Source organism: Lissotriton vulgaris, chromosome 8, assembly GCF_964263255.1.
Source record: "Lissotriton vulgaris chromosome 8, aLisVul1.2, whole genome shotgun sequence".
NCBI classification, from domain to species: Eukaryota; Metazoa; Chordata; class Amphibia; order Caudata; family Salamandridae; genus Lissotriton; species Lissotriton vulgaris.
In genome coordinates this window covers 250,913,332-250,940,556 of record NC_141696.1, presented here as the reverse complement: position 1 = coordinate 250,940,556, position 27,225 = coordinate 250,913,332, and the positions used below count along the sequence as shown (strand labels likewise).

Sequence of the window (27,225 nt, the reverse complement as noted above, 5' to 3'; positions counted from 1 at the left end):
TAGCTCGTCACGACTCCCAAAGAAAAATATTTTCTACATAAGGGATGACTATTAATGAAGTTCCAGAAGAACAGCCTTTATAAAAATAAAATACTTGTAGAGTATTGTGATAAGGTTATAGATCTCAGTTCACTCAAACGTCAATGGTAAGGAAAATGAAAGCATTCACCCTTTGATCACAAAATCTTACAACCAAAACATAATTGAAGACATGGTCATTACTGTTTTCTTCCAACTGGGAAGGATTCATCCTAAACCATTCTTGATGATTCTGAATCAACCCTTTAATGGTTATTATCAGTTTTCCTGGTCATACCACAGTCCAATAAATATTGTTCCTGGAGAATCTTGAATCACCCGAATACCATTTTGATACATTAGACCAGCAGTTCTTAACCATTTTTCTATTGTGGACCCCCACTGAATCATTACTCCAATCTGGGGAACCCCACTTGGTCAATATTGGTAGCCAGGGACACCCTGCCTACGAAAGTTCTATGATTTGAATTTCAAAACAAAATAAAAACAAGTCTACACCAAACAAATGCTCAAATATAGACACATGTAGTTTAATTCACAATTAAATATAGAATTTGTTTTCAATTTTACTTCTTGATTTATATATACTTTATTATTTTTGATTCATCCATCTTAATATTATTTAATTTGGTAAAACAGTCTATACTTGATTTTATTTTAAATGTTGGCTTATTTTCTCATTGTTGACGATCTGATGTTCCTCAGCAGGCTAGAACATGCAGCTAACCCCTATATTTTACCACAATCATTTCTCAATTAAGAGCAAAGGTCACTGCTACCCATTCCTTAAAGTACAGCAGAACTACACTACATTATGCTATATTACCCCTCCTGGCTTGTGTCAAGGTACAAGGGAACAACAAATAGACATTCTAATTAGAAGACTCAGCAAGTAATGTAATACATATATAAATTGGATGTTTAAGACAATATACACATTTACTCACATGGGCAGCACACTGATGCAAAACAAATTTCAAAAACGCCATCAGCAGCAGAAATGCCAGATGATACACCATTTACAAATCACCTCAACATGCACAGGTTCTCAACAACTAACAGTTCAGTTCAGCACATGTCGCATACAACAAATTCTTAGGCATGAAAGGACCTCACTGAATCTCTCAACGCAGCAGTGGCAGGCCCGGACTGGCCGTAGCGGGCACCGGGCAATCTCCCGGTGCGCCGCAAGGGAGGGAGCCGGTTTTGAGCCCCTGGGGGCCGTTTTAGTTACAGGGCCGTTTTTGAAGCATAGCTGCAAAATCGGCCCTGCAACAAAATCTGCCGAAAACCGGCACTAGCAAAGCACTCAGCGGCACTCCCAAGCCCGGGGGGAGGGGAGGGGGGGCCGGATGAGCACTTTGCCAGGGCCGGTTTTGGTTCCCAGTCCTGCCCTGAGCAGTGGCATATCCTAATAACATTTACACTATTAAGCCAAGCCATCACCACCCGTATCGACTCTGCAGCTAACCACACAAAGGAACTCTTCAAAATAGTCAAAGAATTCTCCAATTCAGCCATAGAGAACACCATCCACCCCTCCCAAGAACTCTGCGATTCTCAAACTACTTCCACAGCAAGATCACCAACATCGACATCATTTTCAATATCCAACCCACCACCCTCAACCCCGACTACCTCAACCAACAAGCAACCACCAGTAAAACCATCACCACCTGGTCACTGCTCACCTCCCTGACTACCTCAGCCATCTTGTCTCCCATCCACTCCGGGGCACCGACCGACCCCTGCCTTCACCATCTCTACAAGCTTGCAATGAACGCAATCAGCATGCAACTCCCCAGCATCCTCAGCACCCCCATCTCCACAGCAACCTTTCTGGACAGATGGAAACACACAGACATCAGACCCCTCCTAGCCTCTGCTGACCCCAATGATAGAAAAAATTACCATCCGATTTCCCTGCTCCCTTACCTGGCCAAAGATTTTGAGAAAGCCATCAACCAGCAGCTCACCGATTTCCTGGAACAAAACCACCTACTGGACATTTTCTATCAGGATTCCGTGCCAACAACAGCACTGAGACCGCACTGATTGCCGCCGCACATAGCATCAGAACACTTCTCGACTGTGAAGAAACCATGGCCCTGATCTTCCTTGACATCTCCGCAACGTTCAACACAGTCTCATACAACACCCTCATCAACAGACTCCACAAAATAGGCATACAGCAAGACGCCCTCAAGTGGATCACCTGCTTCCTCACATGATGCGCACAGAGCATCTGACTGCCTCCCTTTAACGCCGCACCCAAACACATCATATATGGCGTACCACAAGGATCATCCATCAGCCCCACCCTGTTCAACATCTACATGAACCCACCCCCTCCCCCGCAGACATCGACAGACACTACGGACTTAATATATTTTCCTACGCAGATGACACTTTACTGAACCTCTCGCTCACCAAGAACCCCTCCAAGGCCAAAACCAACTTCTGAAACTCTGTGACCAACGTAGCCAAATGGATGGGAGACAACTGCTTTCAACTCATCTCCAACAAAACTGAAGTACTGATCTTCGGGGAGAACACCTTTGCATGGGACCACAGCTGGTGGCCTGCAAAACCTGAACCCGCACCGACACCAACCGACCACGCTCGCAACCTCAGCATCATCCTTGACAGCCAACTGACCATGAAATGACAAGTTAAAACAGTCGCCGCCTCCTGCTTCCACACACTTTGCATGCTCTGCAGAACCTTCAGATGGATCCCAACCAACACCAGGAAGACCATCACTCAGGCCCTTGTTACCATCTGCCTTGACTACTGCAACGCCCTCTACACCAGCATCTCCACCGAGTCCTCGGAAGACTCCAGACCATACAAATGCTGCAGGCAGACTCACTCTGGACCTCGCCCCCCACCTGAGACACCTCTACTGGCTCCCCATCCACAAATGATGCCAGTTCAAGCTCCTCATGCACGCATACAAAGGCTAGGCCCTACCTACTTCAACCATCGACTGAACTTCCATCAACCTGCAAGACACCTGCACTCCTCTTCACTCACCCTCACACACACCCCTTGAATCCGTCACAGCCACAGCAGTGGGCGCTGCTTTTTCTACATCGCTGCCAAGACCTTGAACGACCTTCCCCTCTAGCTCCATACAGCCCCATCCCTGGCTGACTTCAGAAAGAGACTGAAGACTTGGCTCTTCCACTGAGGCACAACACCCAGATACCTGAGGGGTGACAGTGCTGCGCTTTACAAATGCTGTTTGTTTATTGAAGAAAGTAGCACTTAAAACAGATAAAATGTCTGTATATATCCTAAGTACTGCTTCTGATCTTTATTAAAGGTGTTTTTTTAATATCTAGACGGTCCCATATGGATGAAGCACAAAGTCCATAGTCTTTGTTCGGCTCCTTGCTTTCCAGTTATGAATTGCAGAATATTTACAAGAAGTGGCCAATATGTTTCATATTCAGTCACCAGATTTACTGACCAGAGCTATGTTGAAGCATTGGTAGCAGGACCTTCTAATCCTTGAAAACAGACTCAAATGCACCCATCCCAAATCACATCCCAAGGGGCATTGGGAAGGGGGCACATGTTAATCTACTTTCACATTCTAGTAGTAAAAGGTTCCCAAAACTAGGCAAAGCCTAGAGAGGTGTATCCTAAACAGCACTATTTTGAATCATCTAGGATGAGAGGTGCTAGGTAGCTGTACGAACGATCCTTTGAGCAGCATGAATCCCAGTGGAAGTGTGTTTCATGCGTTTCAGCGTTTGAGACCTGACCTGACTGTGGTCGGTGACTGTCGCTCCACCCGCCGAGCGCCTCCTCGTGAGTGTCCCCGGTGCCCCCACCTGCCTGTCCCTGCTCGCTCCCAGTGCTTCTGTCCCTGAGCTTGTTTCTAGACTGTTGGTTTCTCCGTTGTTTTTCTTTGGTTTTTTGCCTTGGTTCTTCCCTGGGCTTATCGCCGTCTCCTCGCCCTCCCCGCTCCCTGCCGCTGCTCCCCTGCGGCCCCGCCCCCCCTGCTGCCGAGTACCCGATCCCCTCCCCGCACCACCCCGCTCCCGCCTCCCAGATGCTCCTCCCTCCCTCCGGATCACTTAAGTGGCGGTAAGCGCGACAGGGAGCTGTGATCTGACCTGACTGTGGTCGGTGACGGTCGCTCCACCCACCGCGCGCCTCCCCATGAGTGAGCCCGGTGCCCCCACCTGCCTGTCCCTGCTCGCTCCCAGTGCTTCTGTCCCTGATCTTGTTTCTAGACATTTGGTTTCTCCTTGGTTGTTCTTTGGTTTTTTGCCTTGGTTCTTCCCTGGGCTTCTCGCCGTCTCCTCGCCCTCCCCGCTCCCTGCCGCTGCTCCCCTGCGGCCCCCGCCCCCCCGGCTGCCGAGTACCCGATCCCCTCCCCGTGCCACCCCGCTCCCGCCTCCCAGCTGCTCCTCCCTCCCTCCGGATCACTTAAGTGGCGGTAAGCGCGACGGGGAGCTGTGACCTGACCTGACTGTGGTCGGTGACGGTCGCTCCACCCACCGCGCGCCTCCCCGTGAGTGTGCCCGGTGCCCCCACCTGCCTGTCCCTTCTCGCTCCGAGTGCTTCTGTCCCTGAGCTTGTTTCTAGACTTTTGGTTTCTCCTTGGTTGTTCTTTGGTTTTTTGCCTTGGTTCTTCCCTGGGCTTCTCGCCGTCTCCTCGCCCTCCCCGCTCCCTGCCGCTGCTCCCCTGCGGCCCCCACTCCCCCTGCTGCCGAGTACCCGACCCCCTCCCGGCGCCACCCCGGTACCGCCTACCAGCTGCTCCTCCCTCCCACTCCGCCCCTCCCACTACGCCATTTATGGCGGAGTCCGCACGTACGCGCAGCGTTCACGCGCAGCGGGCGCGCCCTTTGCGCGCCGAAGGCGTGTCAAAGGCAAGCCCATCTGCGCCCGTCCGCGCCTGAACCGTGCCCAGCGCCAGACCCCCTGGCCCCCGCAGATGCCATCCCTCCCGCCGAGCATACGACGCCGCCACCCTCAACGCACTCAACAACGGACGGATCCCGGATTGCCACCGAGCCACCCCAGGACGCACCCACGGACCCTTCACCTGCCAATCCTGCAAGTTCACCTGCATCAGGACATGCACCGCACCAGCACCCGCCAAGCCGAGCACCAACAGCAACCACCTGAAGTGCATCCTGCTCAACACCAGCTCCGTCCACAGACACGCCGTGGAACTATGGAACCTGCTCGACACCACAGCTCCAGACGTTGCCTTCCTCACGGAAACCTGGATGAACGCCTCACCAGCGCCCGACATTGCCATAGCCATCCCGGATGGATACAAGATCACCCGGAGAGACCGCGCCAACCAGACAGAATGAGGCATCGCCATTGTCCACAAGAACACCATCCGCATCACGACCAACCCCCGACGATACCCTCACAGCCGCCGAACATCTTCACTTCCAGATACACACCGACCCCAAGACCACTCTCAGAGCCACCCTCATCTACAGACCCCCAGGACCCTGCACACAATTCAGCGAAGACATCGCAGACTTCGTCAGCCCACACGCCCTCGCCTCCGCTGACTACATCCTCCTAGGGGACCTCAACTTCCACCTGGAGAACAACGACAACAACACCACCACCCTACTGGACAACCTCGTTAACCTCGGACTCAAGCAACTGGTGAACACCCCCACCCACTACGCTGGACACACGCTTGACCCAGTCTTCTCCTCCAGCAAGTACGTCTCCTTCAGCCACTCCACCGGACTCCACTGGACAGACCACAGCTGCGTCCACTTCAACTACAGAAGGACCACAACTCACCTCCACCCGCAACAGGCTCCCCGCAGGAGCTGGAACAAGATCACCACTGACCAGCTCACCACATCCCTGAACCGGAACCCTTCCGCCAGATCAACGGACCCCGACCAAGCAGCCGACAACCTCACACAGTGGATCACCAACTGCACTGACGACCTCGCACCCCTGAAAAACCACCCCAACAGACCCGGAAGCAAGAAAGCCCCCTGGTTCAACGACGATCTCAAGAACTCCAAGAAGAACTGCCGCACCCTCGAGAAAGCCTGGCGAAAAAACCCGACTACAGACAACATGACCGCCCTCAAGCACGCCACCCGCAAACACCACCAGCTGATCCACACCACCAAGAAGACAGCATTCAAGGATCGGATAGACAACAACGCACACAACAGCAAGGAACTCTTCAGCATCATCAAAGAGCTCTCCAACCCCAGCGCCAGAAACAACGACATCACTCCCTCACAAGACCTCTGCGACTCACTCGCCTCGTTCTTCCACAGCAAGATCGCAGACATACACAACAGCTTTGGCGAACAGAACACGATCCCAACCACAGAACCAACGCCCCCCACCATCACCCTCCGCGCCTGGACCCCGGTCAGCACCGAAGACACCATCCGCACAATGAACACCATCCACTCCGGATCGCCAACCGACCCATGCCCCCACCACGTCTTCAACAAGGCCGACTCCGTCATCGCACCCCAACTCCGGGACATCATCAACTGCTCCTTCGACACTGCCACCTTCCCGGAGAGCTGGAAGCATGCCGAACTCAGCACCCTCCTGAAGAAACCATTAGCAGACCCCACCGACCTCAAGAACTACCGCCCCATCTCGCTCCTCCCGTTCCCCGCCAAAGTCATCGAGAAGACCGTCAACAAACAGCTTGCCGCCTTCCTCGAGACGAACGGATCCCTCGACCACTCACAGTCAGGCTTCCGAGCCAACCACAGCACCGAGACCGCCCTCATCGCAGCCACTGACGACCTCCGAACCCTGCTCGACAACGGGGAAACAGCGGCCCTCATCCTCCTGGACCTCTCCACAGCATTCGATACTGTCTGCCACCGCACCCTAGTACAACACCTCAGCAACGTCGGAATCCAGGAGAAGGCACTGGACTGGATCATCTCGTTCCTCGCCGGAAGAACCCAGAGAGTCCGCCTCCCCCCGTTCAGATCCAGGGCCACCGAAGTCATCTGCGGCGTACCACAAGGCTCATCACTCAGCCCGACCCTCTTCAACGTCTACATGAGCCCCCTCGCAGCCATTGCACGCCAACACAACCTCAACATCATCTCCTACGCAGACGACACCCAGCTGATCCTCTCCCTCACCAACGACCCAGCCACCGCCAGAACCAACCTACACAAAGGGATGAAAGACGTAGCCGAGTGGATGAAGAACAGCCGCCTGAAGCTGAACTCAGACAAGACGGAACTCCTCATCCTTGGATCATCACCATCTGCCTGGGACGACTCCTGGTGGCCCCCCGCCCTGGGCAGCGCACCCAAACCAACGGACCACACACGCAATCTGGGCTTCATCCTGGACTCCTCCCTCTCGATGACCAGACAAGTCAACGCCGTCTCATCATCGTGTTTCAACATCCTCTGCATGCTCCGAAAGATCTTCCGATGGATCCCCACTGAAACCAGAAAGACGGTCACCCAGGCACTCGTCACCAGCCAACTGGACTACGGAAACACCCTCTACACCGGTACCACAGCCAAACTGCAGAAAAGACTCCAACGCATCCAGAACGCCTCCGCACGACTCATCCTGGACATCCCCCGACACAGCCACATCTCCGGACACCTGAGAGACCTGCACTGGCTCCCCGTCAGCAAGAGAATCACATTCTGTCTCCTCACCCACGCACACAAGGCCCTCCACGACCTGGGCCCCAGGTACCTCAACAACCGCCTGACCTTCTACACTCCCACCCGCCAGCTACGATCGACCAGCCACGACATGGAAAGCCTGTCGGAAACCGACCCCATAATCCCAACACTGCATGAGTACGGGATTATGTGGTGGTTGCAACTGGCAGATGGGCTCCTTGAGCCAGTTGGAAGCCAGTCAGATTGACCGGCCGGTTTCAAATCCGACCACTGTCAGTGTAATATGGCAGTCGGATTTGAAACCTTGGATGTTGGTTGGAAAGCCTCCGACCGACATCCAAATTAGGCCCATAATGACCTTGTGTCTGTTTGCATCAAGCGCTTCAGTTGCAAGTGACTATAATAGACTACTTTAAGAAGCACAACATCTCATTAATGGAGATTGTATATCTGCTGTCAAAGTCAAAAAGATTTATTGCATAATTAATTAAAATCATTACAATTTCCACATGTTAATGTTATGGTACAAAAAATGCTTACTAAAAAGATATCTGCTGTGTGCATATTTCATTTCTCCTAAGCTCAAAAACAGAAGAAGATAAGAGTAGCATTTGGTTACCTTCTATATAGTATTATAGACACTACACCAGACTGTCACTTTTCTGGGTGAAGACAGTCATCCAAATTCCTTTGCGTCTGTTCCTACTGATGTATATAACTGGAAGCTTAATGCATAAGGCATCGCTATCAGTGAAAGGGGGAGAAAATAGCATTTTAGAATCAGTCGGTATAAGGATGGTTGCTGGATAAGTTTACAGAACATACCTTTCTTTTCTAAGGTGACAGAAAAGAACAAAATACTCAAAACATTATCCTTGAGGACACTGGCATTTAGCCTGCACGTTTAGGGCACAAACTGCCACCTACAAGAATGCTCTTCAGCAGAACAAGGCCTCCCAGAGACGGCAGTCAGGGTGGCATGATTCTCCATGCACCCGCTCAGATTTGTATAGTTTATATATAGGCCTTGGAAAAGCATGAACCATACACACAGATGGGCGTATTGGAGAACTTTACATAAAAATGAGAAATGCAATGCAGAATGTGGCATTAAGGCAATGTAGCATTTGCCTATACGTAAAGGTTCCAGGCGCTGTTTCTTCCGAAGGGATTTACTAACAGACTTAACTGAGTCATCTCTCATACCTGCTACCCACACTTTTTTTTAATGCAGCTGTATATACAACTCGAAGCATTTACTGGCGTGCATTCAGCGTTGGGAGGTTTATCTTAGTCTCACAAAAAACAGAATTATGGTAGGAGTGGGTGGAAGTCTCCCAGTATGAGGCTGTCGTCTGAGTTTTCCTGTGTATTTGCAGGCGAAAGGAGCAGCAATTAAATGTATTGAACACCAGCAAATAATTCTGTTTACTTCCCATAACTCTTGCCATTTATGACATTTTAAAACCTGATTTGATCCCCCAGTGACGTGGTGGGAGTTTCAGGTAGAAAATAGAAGAAAGTCACAACAGTGGCAAGCCAGGTCAAAAGATTAGTTAGAAGTATCGGTTTCCAACTTCATAAAGTCAAGAAAATATGCGCTAAATATCATTGCAAAGCATAGAGCATGCTAAAGGATTTGCTGATAACTCAAAAGCGCTACATATTCAAATGCTTTATACAATAGCTTACACAAAAGGCTTCAGGGATTGCTTCGAAAGTGTCTTCCCTCAAGGATTAGAATCTTAACCGCTTGGATGGTGAACCTTAAAGATTTTGTTTTACATAAGGTATAAACACCACATCTTGGGTTCCAGGCCTTATGGGTACTCACTGGAGAGAACCGAGAAAATAGCCAAAATATAGCTACCTTTTGTTTTTGGGGAAAGATTGATAAAAAGTAAACATATGTTTTTTTTCAAAGAATGGCAACAAATGTTTTTCTGGGCAAGTATCACCATAGTGGCAGCTTGTAGGACAAGTGCAATTTGTATCACAAACACATTGTTAACACAATGTTTGCATTTTCGACAAGAGATAGCCTATTTTTCCTAATTTTATTGGTCTCACACTACCTGCAGTTTTTTTAACACATTTTTTATTGAATTCCTATGCAAGATTACAAATACAGTAGACTTGCATTACTAAGGAGGTATGCTCCTTCCAGTCTAGTTCAGAACAGTGGTTGCACAGTTATGCCATAGGTAATTGACGAGTGTCAATTACCTATGGCCACAGAGAGTACAGAGAGAACGACTGGTAAAGGAGGCAGATATAGGTGGATTTGTAAGCATTTATTATCCATTGTAATCGACATATCCACATGTTAACATTAACTCTTAACCTCGGCTAACGGAATGACCAACTTACTTGCAGTTTGTATTGGAAACAGAAGTGAATTTAATGGGTCATTGTGGAAAGCTGAACATTTCTGGAAATTTTTTATTCGGCTAGGGGCCATTTGTGTAGGATCCTTGATGCTTTCCCAAATAAACTAAATGTTGAAATAAAAAATAATTAAAGTGAGTAAGAAAAAAGAAAATGTGACAACGTTTTAATCTTTAACTTCTTGTCACAATTTCAGATTTACAAAAGTAATATACCTTTTCGTCCAATAGACCCTTGTGGTCTCTGGGGTGTATAGGGTTTGTAGGTTCTCCAAAACCACCCAGAGTCAACAACCAAGTTGCTTCATAATAATGATTTTTCATTAGGTACAGAATATAAAGTAATTCATATGGTAAACTATATGGAATGGAAAATGGGTGTGAAGGAAACATTTATTTATGAATTGTACACAAGATAATAAGTTTAGAACAGTACTTATTTGTACACCTCTAAATTTCGGGTAACTTCACTATTGTGTGATTCAGAAGTAATTTTGCTAAATATCTTCTTCCTCGCTCAGCAGCTTACAGTTGGAAGCCACGAATGCAGAAGAGAAATCCAGTTAGTAATAATAAATGTTATACTATGTTGCTACACGTCTTCCAATTATTGCAGTACCCCTCTTGTGTGGGTGGGCTTAGTGCCCGGGACAGGAAAGGGCCCAAAATGCACCATGGACTCACCACATATTTCCACTCAATCCTGATGCTACTTTGTAATGTGGATGTGGATTTTGTTTCAAGGCTCCAACTCATGGAAAGCTACCAGACCCCGACATTTCTGAAAAGTAGGCAGTGGTGTACTTTTGTGGTCCTCACAAGGTTTTTCCTAACCAGAAACCCTTACAAATCTCAAACTTTGGCTATAAACACACCTTTTCTTCACATTTCTGTGAATCTGCAGGGATTCACAAATTTCATACCATCCAATATTCTCACACATTTACCCCACTTCACTTGTATAGGTGGGACAAGCGACTGCAATAAAAAAGGGCCCAAACAACAACATGGGCAGATTACATTTTCCCACTCATAACCAATCATTTTTTTTGTTACATGGGAGGATATGGATTTCGGGCCAAACATTGAGAGGAATTGGGCTATTTAGAAATAAATACTTCTGTTTAGTCAGGATTAAGATATCATCTAAGAAATCATTCCAGTAAGGGATAATGGCAGTGTTATCTTTCTATCTTGTTGAGATTCTATTTTATCCTTGGATATCTGTTAATTTGTGTTGGACCTGGCCCTCTCTGCAGGGTCATCCAAACCTTTTTGCATTGATCCGCCTCTTTGTTTGGCTTTGGGACTCTTGCCACTGCTAACCAGTGCTAAAGTGTTTGTGCTCTCTCTTCTAAACATGGTAAAATTAGCTTGTACCCAATTGGCATATATAATTTACATATAAGTCTCTGGTAAAGTGGTACTACATGTGCCCAGGGCCTGTACATTAAATGCTACTAGTGTGCATGCAGCACTGGTTGTGCCACAGACTTAAGTAGCCCTTTAAATATGTCTCAGGCCTCCCATTACAGCCAGTGGCTGCGGTTTTAGACTGCCATTTTGATGCCAGGCTCTAATCTGCCATTGCAATACATATAAGTCATCCGCAGGGCAGGCTCTAAACAGCCCACAGGGTAGGGTGCAATGTATTTAAAAAGTAGGACAAGCAGTTTTGTGTTTTAAATGTCCTGTTAGTGAAAAGTTCTTAAATTTGTTTTTCACTATTGCAAGCCCTGCTTCTCCCCTAGGATAACATTAGAGTTACCTTATTAAATAATAGGTTGTAACTTCCAAATGGGAACAGGTAAACAGTTCATGTTTGGTGTCTTTGAAAGTGTAATAAAAAACTCTCTTTTATGGTGAAGATGGATTTTAAGTACAATTTTGAAAAGGCCACTTTTAGAAAGTTGGCTTTTTCCCGGCTTAACTGAATGTGCCTCCTTTCAAGGGTCACATGACTGTTTATTGTTCTCCTGTGGTGTGACGGGTATTCCTCCCAGACAGTAGAAGCAATTTTATATATTTTAGTATCTGATTACCCAGACCCATTCTCCTAAGAACTGTAAACAGGAATGGCCATTCTATACAACAAAAGACTTTGGTCGCATCTTGAGAAGTAGCTGCGGGTTGGACATCCAGATTTATTTGGTGAAATGTTACAAAGTATGTGCATATATTCTGCATGGTTGATCAGCCCAGAATTAAGCCCGATTGGTCAGTGAATACCTACCCAGACAAATATGGTAGTAGTATATTGGTTTACCAGAATTGTATTATCTATATTTATAACAGAAAGGGGTCCGTCTGATTTGCATAATTAATAGGATGGGGTTTCCCAGTTTAAGTAAGGTGATGACCATTGCTTTTTCAAACCTCAGTGGAAACGTACAATTTTCTATGGTTTCTTCATAAGTTGTAAGCAGGTATGTGGTCAGTATATGCATGTACCACTTATAAAATTAATTTGGTAATCCATTGCTTCCCAATGATCAGCCTCCAGCCGTATATATATTTTTTATAACCAACTTATTTAGTTTATACAGCAAGCACCATTCAATATTACAATTAAGGAGAGCTGAGCATTCAGACACAATATTACATGATATGGTTTTGGCGTAAGTCAGTTCCTGCATAATGATAATCCATAATAAGACCACAACTTCCCCCACACTTTGTCATGTTTAGGAGGACACCCACGCTCTTCATAGATTGACTTTTCTTTTTGCAATTAACTCCTCTGCGCCACAGCTAGATCGAGGGGAGCCTAGGTTGCCTCCATCGGCAGGCAATGTTCCTTTTACCCACCAGGCATGCCAACCCTTTGAAGATTCTTTCAGCATGAGCTACTTCACAATCCCCAACAGTACACTCCGACGGCCCAAGTCAATTGAGCATCCTAGAACCGCTGAGGTCTCCAGGCCAACCCCATCCCAGAAGAAACACAACGCCGGGCAGTCCCTTGCCACATGAAAGAAGTCCGCGTCAGGGAGTACACAGCACATGCAGGTTGTATGGTCAGTAGATAATATCTGTTGCATGCAACATGGGGTGAGATACATCGAATGTAGGTAATTCACCTGGACCATAGGCAGGAATGAAAGGATTGCCAGTTTTCTAGGGACTAGGCATGCCTCTCCCTAGTCATTCTCATACAGTTCGCTCACCAATCTCTGCCAAAGGGAATCAAAACCATTGGGGCATGGATAATCAGAGAGCAATAGATCATGGATATTGCTCCTTTCCCCAGGCGACCCATTAGAAGTTTAGCCTCAAGGTGGCTATATTCACAGAGTTGAGAGTCTGGGTCAAAGGTGCAATCACAGGGCGTGTCATAGCTGAACAAAGCAGAAAAACTGTGCGTTGGCCAGAGCCTATTGATCCTTCAATTCCTAAAAGGACAGCAGGCTGCTTCCTTTGTAGATATCGCCTTTGGTATGTGATTTCTATGTGGTCCCATTGGGTGAAGCCCTCATGGGTGGAAAGCTGTTAAAGCCACGTGCCCTGCCTCAAGGGGTCTAACCTGTCAGCAGCAGTCCTCCCACCAGATAAGACTCAAGGTCACTCTCCAGCAAAGCACTGCTACCTGAGTATGCCCCAGCCATATGTTTGACTGCATGCTTTTTGTAGTTTTCAATTACTGGGACCTATGCACTTCGTTTTTTGGCCAGCAGAGGGAGTAAAGTTTTATTCAAACAGTATTGTTAGATTTTGAGTTAGTGAAGCCTTTACCTGCAGAAGTCCAAAGTGTGGTTTGAGCCTGTCTGTCTCCTAGGAGATTCTAAACAGGAGAAGCAGGTCCCCAGCCCCCACCCCCAGGCCAGCAGACCATTGGCTATTCAGCTACCAGGCAAGTCTGAGCCCTCCTCCCACACCTGCCCTGGCCCCTTAAGGCCTTGCTGGGTGCGCACCAAATCATCCTTCTCCATCTTGTGAATTGCAGCCTACCTGTGCCCCAGATTGCAGTGAGCAGAGTCCAGGAAGTTGTAAGGAGACAGACTAGTGTTGTCTCTTCCCAAAATAAAAGTTGTTTAAAAAACAATTTTCCCTTTCTGTGATTACTGTCTTTGCATGTGGTTGTTACAGTTTAAAATTGCAGTTTTGACCTTTATCACCTGTTTTGTGTTTTAAACTTGTGGTTTTTCCTGTCCATGATTGCTTGCATTTAACATGTTGAATTGTGGGATTTGCAGTCCAACCTCTGTAGTTTGTCCCTCTCATTCCTTGGTGACAAATCTGTTTTCCCTCCAAATTTCTCCTTTTCTCCCTGCTAAGACTTGTGTGCTAAAACAGTGCACCCCCAGCCACCATTTTGTGTTCACAAGCCAGTGAGGCCAGCCCCCTGGCCCCCCCACCAGCAACAGGGATATTCTACATCAGAGGGTGCTTCTGTGAGCTGTTTAAACTGTATTTACTGGGGCCTGTGCACTTCGTTTTTTGGCCAGCAGGGGGAGTAAAGTTGTATTCAAACAGTATTCTTAGATTTCGAGTTAGTGAAGCCTTTACCTGCAGAAGTGCAAAGTGTGGATTGAGCCAGTCTGTCTCCTAGGAGATTCTGATAAGGAGAAGCAGCTTCCAACTCCCTGGCCAGCAAACCTTGTCTGAGGTTGCTGGGACCTTATATGGTCTGCTAGTGGTTGGTACATGTGTACACTGATTGGTGGTTGTATCGGGTGTTTCTATTGGGTTAGGGTTAATGTCCTCATTGGTTGGGTATTTGAGGGTTCTAATTGGTTTCTGGGTCTGTGATTCAATCATTGTAGGGTTGGGACTAGGGCTAGGGTTAGGATTTCTATTGGAAGTAGGGACTAGGGCTACCTGTACCATTGGCTGCTTGGACTTGGGTTGGGACTACTGGTAGGGCTAAGGCCTTTATTGGACGTAGAGATCAGGGTTTTTGAACTGATTGGGTGCTTGGACTAGGGCTAAGATTGGCAGTAAGGTCCTGGTCTCCTATTGGTTCTAGATTTTAGGGCTAGTGTTGTGATTGGATAGTGTTAGGGCTAGGGTTCCCATTGGCTGAAGGGGTCGCCTGATTACTAGGGCTATAAAAAAGGCCAGGCTTAGTGCGTCTCAGCCTGGGCGTCGAGGCTAAGGGCGGAGAGGACAAGGGTAGTTCCCTGTTTGAGCCTGTTTGAGCCTGTTTGAGCCTGTTTGAGCCTGTTTGAGCCTGTTTGAGCCTGTTTGAGCCTGTTTGAGCCTGTTTGAGCCTGTTCGAGCCTGGTCGGGACTAGGGCGAGAAATGCTGCCCTTTTTCTCATTTAGCAATACCCAAAACTCCTTTTTACTCATCCAAAAGCCTCCTCATATTGCTAAGACCTAAACAAAAAAAAATAATAATAATTCTTTCACTCTTTTATCCCTCCACTATCCTTTTCAATCGAAATTAACAGACTAACATGTTCACTTCTCAAATTCCATATTAAACTATACTAATATACTACCCAAATAACTGAATAACAGATCCACTACTGAAATTACTTCATATTTTTTTTACTATACTATTTTTCAACAGTAATCCTTTATGGGTTCCGGAGTGGTGTGCTACTCGCCAGAAAACCGATTCAACACCCATTAGGGGTAACAAGTGCTATATGAATGCAAATCTTTCTTCCCCTTTTATCCCTCCGCTATCCTTCTCACTCCAAGTAACTGACTTATGTCCACCACTGAAATTACTTCATATTTCACCATATTAATTCACCACTAATCCTTTGTAGGCTTCCTGAATAGCGTGCGTTAACAAGCGCTACATAAATACAAACCTTTGTCCTCCTCTATCCTTCTGCTATCATTCCAAATCCAAATAACCGACTAACCTATCCACCACTTAAAATGTACTTGCATGTTTCACTATACTAATTCAACACTAATCCTCTATGGGTCCCGGAGTAGCGTGCTACTCGCCGAAAAAGCGCTTTGACGCCTCGTCAGGGGTAGTAAGCGCTATATAAATGCAATTACAATACAATACAATAGTATTTCTCCATCTACATTTTCTAACCACACCAGGGTGGCTTTCTCTAAATATGTTCTTTGGGAGTCACTAATGGGTGCTGATGTTGTAGATTTGTTTAGACGTTCACAGATTATTTTAGTATTCCAACTCTGTCCTGTATTACGCTTCCAACCAACATAATCACTTTCAGTGATAACAGCAGATGACTCATGTGGTTTAATTATTCTTGCCAGTATACTCCCGTTCCTTCACCCTCACTGCACACTTGTGCTGTAACGTATGTGCATAAGAATTTAATCTATCTGTCTCCTGTTTGTATTCAGTTAGTGTCTCCTCTTTTTAAGGTAGCTTCTGTGTTTTCCCCGCTTTATCATATTCTACAGTCAGGTTTTGTATGGATGAATTTTAGGATCCAGAAGCCTTTGAAAATACCCTCAACCCAAATAACCACCCTAAAATCCTTCCAGGGTGAGTAATCTGTTTATACGGTGTTTAGGTTTTGCTGAAAATACTGTAATATCGCTTTCCTTATTTTATCGTGAATTACAGAGTCTAGCAATGTTTCAGATAGTAACCTCCATCGCCTAGGTGATTTTCAAAGGTCTGCTGTCACCAATTCTAGCAACAATAGGGAATGGTCTGAGTATGTTTTGGCTTTTTGCATGATTATTCATCCAGTTATATAAATCTTTAGTGCAAAAGATTGATTCTGGATGTGGTATCATGTACCTTTGAATGATGTGTATATGCCAATTTGCTTTATATCTAACTATTGAAATATCCATAATCCCTTGGCATAAGTGTCTCTGTTGCCTTATGTGGATGCCTAGAGCGGCTTTTTGACCTATCTAAGTTAAATTCCCCCCTATTGTTTTGTGATAATTTAACTCATTGCATTTAAATATTACCTCTCGAAAGAAGTTTAGGTCATCCGGGTATGGGGGGGGGGGGGAGGGTTGTGTGTGTGTGTGTGTATATGTTATATATATATATATATATATATATATCTATTTTCCACATGTTTTATCCCTTTGCTTGGAGACGCACTCAAATGGACAAGCAGGGCCCCATCAGTGATGACAAGGTCCTTTAATAAAGCAAACTGGCATTTCCTTTCCAAACTTTTCTAAAAGCCCTACGCGTTTCAGTGCTCCTGCACCTTGGTCACGGGCTAGCACAATTGTATTCAGCAGTTTCACGAAGGAGTCAAGTCACCTGATTTTATATTTCAATTACCCGCCCCCTCATGGGCTGGCTCCGGTGCAATGTATGGAAAGGCATGCTGGGACTTGAAGTCTTCCCTCGTGTGCTTTCACCCTTCCATGGGTTCTGCCAGCAACAATTCCTTTCGTGCACATTTAGATTCCCTCCAGTGGGTTGTTTCAGAAGGAATTCCGGTTCTAATTAGTGCTGTAACTTGCCATTCCGCTATGCTGAGATTCCAGTATCTCGCAGCAGCCCCTCACAGTTCGAAGGTGGTGCGAACTCCCCGACCTAGGACTGGCCGGTTAAATGTTTTCCACATGTTTTATCCCTTTGCTTGGAGACGCACTCAAATGGACAAGCAGGGCCCCATCAGTGATGACAAGGTCCTTTAATAAAGCAAACTGGCATTTCCTTTCCAAACTTTTCTAAAAGCCCTACGCGTTTCAGTGCTCCTGCACCTTGGTCACGGGCTAGCACAATTGTATTCAGCAGTTTCACGAAGGAGTCAAGTCACCTGATTGTATATTTCAATTACCCGCCCCCTCATGGGCTGGCTCCGGTGCAATGTATGGAAAGGCATGCTGGGACTTGAAGTCTTCCCTCGTGTGCTTTCACCCTTCCATGGGTTCTGCCAGCAACAATTCCTTTCGTGCACATTTAGATTCCCTCCAGTGGGTTGTTTCAGAAGGAATTCCGGTTCTAATTAGTGCTGTAACTTGCCATTCCGCTATGCTGAGATTCCAGTATCTCGCAGCAGCCCCTCACAGTTCGAAGGTGGTGCGAACTCCCCGACCTAGGACTGGCCGGTTAAATGTTTTCCACATGTTTTATCCCTTTGCTTGGAGACGCACTCAAATGGACAAGCAGGGCCCCATCAGTGATGACAAGGTCCTTTAATAAAGCAAACTGGCATTTCCTTTCCAAACTTTTCTAAAAGCCCTACGCGTTTCAGTGCTCCTGCACCTTGGTCACGGGCTAGCACAATTGTATTCAGCAGTTTCACGAAGGAGTCAAGTCACCTGATTTTATATTTCAATTACCCGCCCCCTCATGGGCTGGCTCCGGTGCAATGTATGGAAAGGCATGCTGGGACTTGAAGTCTTCCCTCGTGTGCTTTCACCCTTCCATGGGTTCTGCCAGCAACAATTCCTTTCGTGCACATTTAGATTCCCTCCAGTGGGTTGTTTCAGAAGGAATTCCGGTTCTAATTAGTGCTGTAACTTGCCATTCCGCTATGCTGAGATTCCAGTATCTCGCAGCAGCCCCTCACAGTTCGAAGGTGGTGCGAACTCCCCGACCTAGGACTGGCCGGTTAAATGTTTTCCACATGTTTTATCCCTTTGCTTGGAGACGCACTCAAATGGACAAGCAGGGCCCCATCAGTGATGACAAGGTCCTTTAATAAAGCAAACTGGCATTTCCTTTCCAAACTTTTCTAAAAGCCCTACGCGTTTCAGTGCTCCTGCACCTTGGTCACGGGCTAGCACAATAGTATTCAGCAGTTTCACGAAGGAGTCAAGTCACCTGATTTTATATTTCAATTACCCGCCCCCTCATGGGCTGGCTCCGGTGCAATGTATGGAAAGGCATGCTGGGACTTGAAGTCTTCCCTCGTGTGCTTTCACCCTTCCATGGGTTCTGCCAGCAACAATTCCTTTCGTGCACATTTAGATTCCCTCCAGTGGGTTGTTTCAGAAGGAATTCCGGTTCTAATTAGTGCTGTAACTTGCCATTCTGCTATGCTGAGATTCCAGTATCTCGCAGCAGCCCCTCACAGTTCGAAGGTGGTGCGAACTCCCCGACCTAGGACTGGCCGGTTAAATGTTTTCCACATGTTTTATCCCTTTGCTTGGAGACGCACTCAAATGGACAAGCAGGGCCCCATCAGTGATGACAAGGTCCTTTAATAAAGCAAACTGGCATTTCCTTTCCAAACTTTTCTAAAAGCCCTACGCGTTTCAGTGCTCCTGCACCTTGGTCACGGGCTAGCACAATTGTATTCAGCAGTTTCACGAAGGAGTCAAGTCACCTGATTTTATATTTCAATTACCCGCCCCCTCATGGGCTGGCTCCGGTGCAATGTATGGAAAGGCATGCTGGGACTTGAAGTCTTCTCTCGTGTGCTTTCACCCTTCCATGGGTTCTGCCAGCAACAATTCCTTTCGTGCACATTTAGATTCCCTCCAGTGGGTTGTTTCAGAAGGAATTCCGGTTCTAATTAGTGCTGTAACTTGCCATTCCGCTATGCTGAGATTCCAGTATCTCGCAGCAGCCCCTCACAGTTCGAAGGTGGTGCGAACTCCCCGACCTAGGACTGGCCGGTTAAATGTTTTCCACATGTTTTATCCCTTTGCTTGGAGACGCACTCAAATGGACAAGCAGGGCCCCATCAGTGATGACAAGGTCCTTTAATAAAGCAAACTGGCATTTCCTTTCCAAACTTTTCTAAAAGCCCTACGCGTTTCAGTGCTCCTGCACCTTGGTCACGGGCTAGCACAATTGTATTCAGCAGTTTCACGAAGGAGTCAAGTCACCTGATTTTATATTTCAATTACCCGCCCCCTCATGGGCTGGCTCCGGTGCAATGTATGGAAAGGCATGCTGGGACTTGAAGTCTTCCCTCGTGTGCTTTCACCCTTCAATGGGTTCTGCCAGCAACAATTCCTTTCGTGCACATTTAGATTCCCTCCAGTGGGTTGTTTCCGAAGGAATTCCGGTTCTAATTAGTGCTGTAACTTGCCATTCCGCTATGCTGAGATTCCAGTATCTCGCAGCAGCCCCTCACAGTTCGAAGGTGGTGCGAACTCCCCGACCTAGGACTGGCCGGTTAAATGTTTTCCACATGTTTTATCCCTTTGCTTGGAGACGCACTCAAATGGACAAGCAGGGCCCCATCAGTGATGACATGGTCCTTTAATAAAGCAAACTGGCATTTCCTTTCCAAACTGTTTAAAACTGCGGCTGTCAGGACACTCGGAGCAAAGTTCACCTCCCCAGTCCCCTTGACGCCTCGAACCACACTGATCCACTCCTATATATATATAATTTTTTTTACTGAAAAAACTAAAGGTTACAGGAATATTATAGTTAGGAAATAGAATTTTAAAAAACCTTAGAAATTCACTGAAATAAACAAAGGTTACAGTGACATTATAGTTCCTAACTATAACGTCCCTGTAACCTTTAGTTTTTTAGTGAATATCTAACTTTTTTAAGTAGTAGTCACGTGCATGGGAATCCCGCTGGGTAGGAATTACAGGAGGTACCACGAAGACAAGGTCCTCAGCAGTGAAATCAGTGAAGTGGATGTCATCCCCCAACCAGTAGAGCACCACGAGCTGCGTTTACAAAGTGGTTGAGAAAGGGGGCGTAGCCTCCGAAGGCCTCTTAGCAATCTCGCTGTGTGGGACTTATTGGAAATAACAGGAGGGGTAGTTGACTCCCAAGAACGTCCTTGGGGGCAACTACCCCTCCTATTACCACAAGTAAGTCCCATACAGCAAGCTTGCTGAGACTTGATAGCAGGCCATGGCCCCTTTCTCCACCACTCTTCAAACGCACCTTCTTGTGCACTACTACAAGAGGGATGAAGTCCCCTTTGCTTTTCAGGGTTCTTGGGGGCCAGCTACCCTCCTGTTACCTTCAGCAAGTCCCTCATGGTTGGTTTGCTGAGAGGTTTTCAGTGGTCACACCCCCTTTCTACTCCACTCTGCAACTGTGCCTCCTGGTGCACTACTAGTTGGTGCATGAAGTCTCCTTGGCTCTTGAGTGTCCTTTTGGAGCCAACTAGCCCTCCTGTTATGTCCAGTAAGGCCCACACAATGGGATTGCTAAGAGGTGGTCAGAGGCCACTCTAAAAATGCACCTCCTGGTGCACTGCTGCTTGAGAGAAGAATAAAATACCACCACACTTAGCCAAACAAATCCTAAGCGGGCACACTTCTCATTTGATGACTTTTACTTGTTTCATAGTTCATTTTGGAAAACATTTACATATATCCAAACATCAAGAATACTCAAATAGCAAAATTCACAAGAAACACCATACTACAAATACATTTTACAAACAATATAAATGAAAAACATTCATGAAAACACCATATACAAACAAGAGAAAGAAACGATGCCTCTAATCATTCAATTCATAGGGCACCAGTCCTGATAACATAAAAACAGACAAGCGGCCATTCACTTCTTTGTTTGCTGGCCTGCTTGTTTGACTGTGCTGGAAACTTTTTATTTAAAGGGTCCAAAATCAGGTAGACAATGTCCTGAATTACAATCCTGGAACACCCTTCTTGAATCCTGTTCCAGCACAGGGTCAACACGTTTTGAACCCAGACACTATTTAAGGGTTCTCCTCAGGACATGGACTGGAAAGTGGCCTGTACTGTGGAACATACAAATAAATAGATGATCGGTGTAAGAAGACTGGAAAGATTATACTCATTCTGACTCACACACCCTTAGACTCGAGCTATATGTACCTGTTGTTCTTAAAGTGTTCCCAGGGTGACTGTCTTAATTCTTGGGGAAGCAATGATATTCTGCAAGTATAAGAATACAAAAAGCCACCTCAGTGTTGTATTTAGGGACTCAACGGGCATATCTAAATATGTGCATATGGTTCTCCGATTCCTACCTCACAATTGTTTTCGTAGTTTGGCCGTGATGCGCTGTGGTTTGTATGGTACCCGGGTCTGTAGACAACACTTAAAAATGGATTCAGTCACCCTTTCCATATGTGTATTTCCAATGCTCAACTGTACTCAAAAGCGGGAGGTTTTTTCATACCTGCGGGCTTCTTGGAGGAATTTATCCGAATTCACTCGTAATTGTCAAAAAGATGTCCCTTTAAGTTCTTGAATCTGGGTCTGAAAGTTGACAGATTAATGGCGTTTAGAGTGCTTGCCTTCCTAACATCTTCGTATGGAAAATAGAGTCTTTAAAGCGAGTTTGTTGCTTACTTGTGCTCCGTTTGTTTCCGCTCGATTCACCGGCCAGCTAGCAGCTCCCGCGTAGAACGTCATCGCACGTCTCGTGGCATGTGCGTTTTTCGGGTTATTTAAAGGAGCCTTTGTTCGCGGCAAGTCGCTGGGGCACTTGGTACTTGTAGTGCACTCCCCAATGCCGCCCGGATATTGTGCATCTCAATGTACTCAGCTCACATCAGCTGTATGTATGAGTGTCATGAAATTTTAACGGCATATCCTGTATGTAGACATATTCTGAATCTGTCATTCTGGCCCTCAACACATCAGTTACCTTAAGTTACTTAATTCGGAAATCTCATTCAATCCAGTTAGTGCTGTGTTGAATTTCATGATCAGGAAGGCCTCCTTTTGCGACAGCTGTAGATCAGGGTCTCCTCCGACACCTACAGCAATTTTGATAGATGACAAGATTGTCCATTTAAACTCATTGGGACCATGATTTTTTTCTAAAAAGTGAGACACCAATGGAGCGGTTAGTACTTTATTCTTCACCCTGGACCGATGTTGGATAATGCGTTGACGCGCTTCCTGCGTTGATTTGCCGATGTAAATTAGCTGGCAAGGTCATACAATGGCATATACAACATATTTGGATTTACAGTTCGTAAACTGGTCATGCCTCAAGAATCTTCTGCCATCAGTGAACAATGTACCTTCTCCTGTGGTATCGCATACCGAACAGGTTCCACATTTGTGGTGTCCTTTGACTGGACTGAGCCCGAAGAGCGTGCTCTGAGTGTCTTTTCTGATTGGAGGGCGTGTCGAGATGATTTGTTGCCATATGCTGTGATTCTTCTGTAGTGCAAACATAGGTTTGCCAATGTTGGGAATGGCATCCTCCACCAAGTGCCAATGAGTTCGAATGATTTTCTGCACTGGTTGTGTATGCGGACCGGATGTAGAGACACACACCATCCGTTCTGTTGGTAGTTTTTGTTTCTTCTCCAGTAGGTCTTCTCTCGGGGTCCAACATGCTCTTTTCATTGAATGTTTGACAAGTTTGCGCGGATATCCTCTTTCTTGCAACTTCGGGCATAGGGCTTTGCCATGTATCTTGAATTCTTCTACCCTAAAGCAATTCCGCCTCACCCTCAAGAATTGTCCATAGGGGAGATTATTTTTTAAATTTCTGGGATGATAGCTCCGGTAATGCAACGCGTTGTTTTTGTCTGTTTTCTTAAGGTACAGAGAGGACATCAAGCCATCAGGAGTGTGTTTTATTTCCACATCGAGGAAATATCAGCCAAAACCATGATGACATTAAAAATAGGTTCAAAAACTGTATGGACAATATACAAGAGTGGATGACCAGAAATTACTTGATGATGAACGCAGGGAAGACCGAAGTCATGCTCTTTGGCAAAGCTGACCAGATCTGGTCATCGGACTGGTGGCCTGACGCTCTTGGTGCCTGCCCTGCCCCTAAACCATACGTCAGGAACCTGGGAGTAATCCTAGACAACAAGCTTACCATGTCTGAACATATAAAAAAAACAGTGGGAAGCAGCTATGGCCAGATACGTAGCCTGAGGAAGATCTTTAAATGGATCCCGCTCTCAGCACGCATGCCCCTAGTCCAGGGACTGGTTGTAAACAGGATGGACTATGGGAACGCCCTGTTCTCGGCCATCAACCAATCGCTACTTAACCGATTACAGGTCCTTCAAAATACAGCTGCGAGGCTGGTATTAGATCTACCTCCCCGCACCCCGTCAGCAGCATGTCTCAGAACACTGCACTGGCTCCCCGTAAAAAAATGTATAAAGTTCAAGCTCTGTTGATTAGTCCATAAGGCAGTAAATGGACATGGACCTGCTTATCTGGAACGGAAACTCAAGGCTCATACCCCTAACAGGACCCTACGCTCTTCCAGTAAAGCCTTTCTCTCCGTTCCCAGAGTTCGAACTGTCAGAAACGGGGACAGAGCTTTCAGCAAAACCGCCCCAGAAGCATGGAATTCTCTCCCCATCTCACTGAGAGAAGAGCCAGATCATGCCAAATTCCGAAAATTACTAAAAACCTGCCTTTTTAATCCCTAGTTAACTGAACCCTTGACCCCCTGAATCTGTTGAATTTTAAGGATCCTTGTCTGCTCCCAGCGCTCTGAGACCTTCGGGTGATTTACGCGCTATACAAGTGTAATAAAATGAAATGAAAATGAAATGAAAGGGATTTGCAATCATATGTCAGGCTGAATTTAATATCAGGGCTGCGATTGTTCAACCATTCGTGAAATTACTCCAAGGCCAATGATGATCCTTCCCAGATAAACCACACATCATCAATGTACCTGAGCCATTGCTTTATGTGTGCACTATATGGGTTGTTTTTATATATATATATACTTTTCTTCATATTGGGCCATGTACAACACCGCCATCTCAGGAGCAATGGGACAACCCATCGCGGTCCCTCTGACCTGGAGGAACAGCTCATCCTCCAGGTCAAAGGGACCGCGATGGTACATTGATGATGTGTGGTGTATCTGGGAAGGATCATCATTGGCCTTGGAGGAATTTCACGAATGGTTGAACAATCGCAGCCCTGATATTAAATATCCCATGGCTGGGGGTCCTCACGGACCCCCTTCATTAGTGTATTGGTGTCCCAGGGAGGTGGCTGTCCCTGGGGCTGTGTGGGGAGACCAGAGCCCCCCTATGCACCATTATTTATTTTAGCCCAGGGAGGTGGCGGTCCCAAGGCCAGGGAGGCCGCAAGGCCCCCCATACTATTGAAATTAGCTCTGAAGAGGTGACGGTCCCCGGGGCTGCGTTAAGCCCTAGGAGGGGGGCCTTGTGCACCTCCTCCTATATTAATCATATGCCTCCGGGACCTGGTCCATCCGGGGGTTATTTTAAAGTTTGGTTAGTTTTTTGCTGCAAATTTGCAGAATTAAAAAAAAAATACTTTTATGCCATGGCGGGGTCCTAGAGGGGCTTCGTGACCAGAGATATCACTATAATTCTAAACTTACATTTCTCAACAACTACTGAACGGATGTACACCAAATAAGCAAAAGGCACTTCTCTGAACCAACATCTACCTCCCTGCCAAATTTGGTGTAAGTCCATTCAGCGGTTCGGGCTGTATTGTGGCTAAAGGTTCCTATGGGAATTAACATTACAAACACAATCTTATTTTTTACCCCAAATTCTCCGTCCCCACTGCACGGATCACCCCCTAACTTTCCATAACAATAGTACCCTCCATGACACTTTTTAGGGAATATTTCATGCTGATTGGTCAAACGGCTCAGAAATTAGAGCTAAGTCAAAAAATGTGTTTCCTATGGAAACTAGGTCCTAACTATAACTACCTACTGGCAATATATATGTATGTATGTTTGTATGTGTGTATATATCAATCAATCAGGGGTTTATAAAGCGCACTACTCACCCGCGAGGGTCTCAAGGTGCTGGGGTGGGGGGAGGGAGCTCCGGATCAGTCGAAGAGCCAGATCTTGAGGTCCTTCATGAAGGTGTGGAGGGTTGGAGAACGTCTGATGTTCACGGGGAGCTCGTTCCAGGTCTGGGCTGAGATGAAGGAGAAGGCTGTTCGCCTGTTCTACTTCTGTGGATGCAGGGTACTTCTGCTAGGGCGAGGTCGGCGGAGCAGAGGTTCCTCTTGGGTACTTGGAAGGATAGTCTCTCGTTGAGGTATTTGGGGCCAATGTTGTTGACGGATTTGTAGGAGTAGCTGAGGAATTTGAAGGTGACTCTCTTCTCAGCCGGGAGCCAGTGGAGGTCTCATAGCTATTGGGTCATGTGTTCCTGGCAAGGAGTCCTGAGGACAAGTCTGGCGGTGGTATTTTGGATGGTCTGGAGTCTGTGTAGGAGAGATCAGTTGATTCCGGCATATAGGGCATTGCCGTAGTCCAGTCTGCTGGTGATGAGTGCGTGGGTGGCGGTCTTTCTACAGTCGGGGGGGGGGGGGGTCAGTTTGAAGGTCTTGCGGAGGATGCGCAGGCAGTTGAAGCTGGTGGAAGCGACGGCGTTGACCTGGCGGTTTATGGAGAGGGAAGAGTCGAGGATGATGCCGAGGTTGCGAGCGTGGTCTGTAGGAGTGGGTGGGATCCCGAGGGCGGAGGGCCACCAGGTGTTGTCCCAGGCGGAGGTGGAGGGTTCGAGGATGAGGACCTCGGTTTTCTCTGAGTTGAGCTAAAGGCAGCTGTCGTTCATCCAGGTTGCCCTTTTCTTCATTCCCTCCTGGAAGCAGAGTCTGGTGTCTTCCGGATTCTTCATGAGTGAGAGGATGAGCTGGGTGTCATCTGCCTAAGATACGATGCTGAGCCCATGCTGTCTGACGATGGCATCGAGGGGGGCCATGTAGATGTTGAAAAGCGTGGGGCTTAGTGATGAGCCTTGGGACACTCCGCAGTTGATGTCAGTGGGTTCGGAGAGGAAGGGAGGTAGTCTGATCCTCTGGGTTCTGCCAGAGAGAAAGGATCGGATCCAGTCAAGGGCGGCTTCTTGTATGCCGGCATCGTGAAGTCTGGCTGCAAGGGTGTGATGGGAGATGGTGTTGAAGGCTGCGCAGAGGTCTAGTAGGATGAGGGCCGCGGTGTGTCTTTGGTCGAGTAGCAGGTGGATGTCGTCTGTGGCAGCGAGGAGAGCGGTCTTGGTGCTGTGGATGCTTAGGAATTCGGACTGGGAGGCGTCTAGTATAGAGTTCTCTTCAATGAAGGTTGTCAGCTGAGTGTTCATGAGTGTCTCTGTGATTTTGGCCTCAAAAGGGAGGAGAGAGAAGGGGCGGTAGTTTTTCAGGTCCTTTGGGTCGACCGTGGGCTTCTTGAGGAGGGGTTTAACCTCCGCCCGCCCCCAGTCGTCTGGAAAGATGCTGGACTTCTAGGCATTGACGGTCTGTCCAAGTACGGGTGCGATGGCAGCGGCAGCCCTGTGGAATATGTGCAGTGGGCAGGGGTTGGTGGGGGCACCTGAGTGGGTTTTATGTATGGTCATGGAGATGTGTTTGACGGTAGCGAGCTTCCGGGTTGAGATCGT

The 27,225-nt window shown here is 47.0% G+C and overlaps 1 protein-coding gene across 2 annotated transcripts in view; it reads left to right on the top strand.

Annotated features, from left to right (window-relative positions):
* Positions 1-27,225, top strand: part of JAM2 (junctional adhesion molecule 2) — a 326,071-nt gene that overhangs the window by 264,297 nt on the left and 34,549 nt on the right. The window lies entirely within an intron of this gene.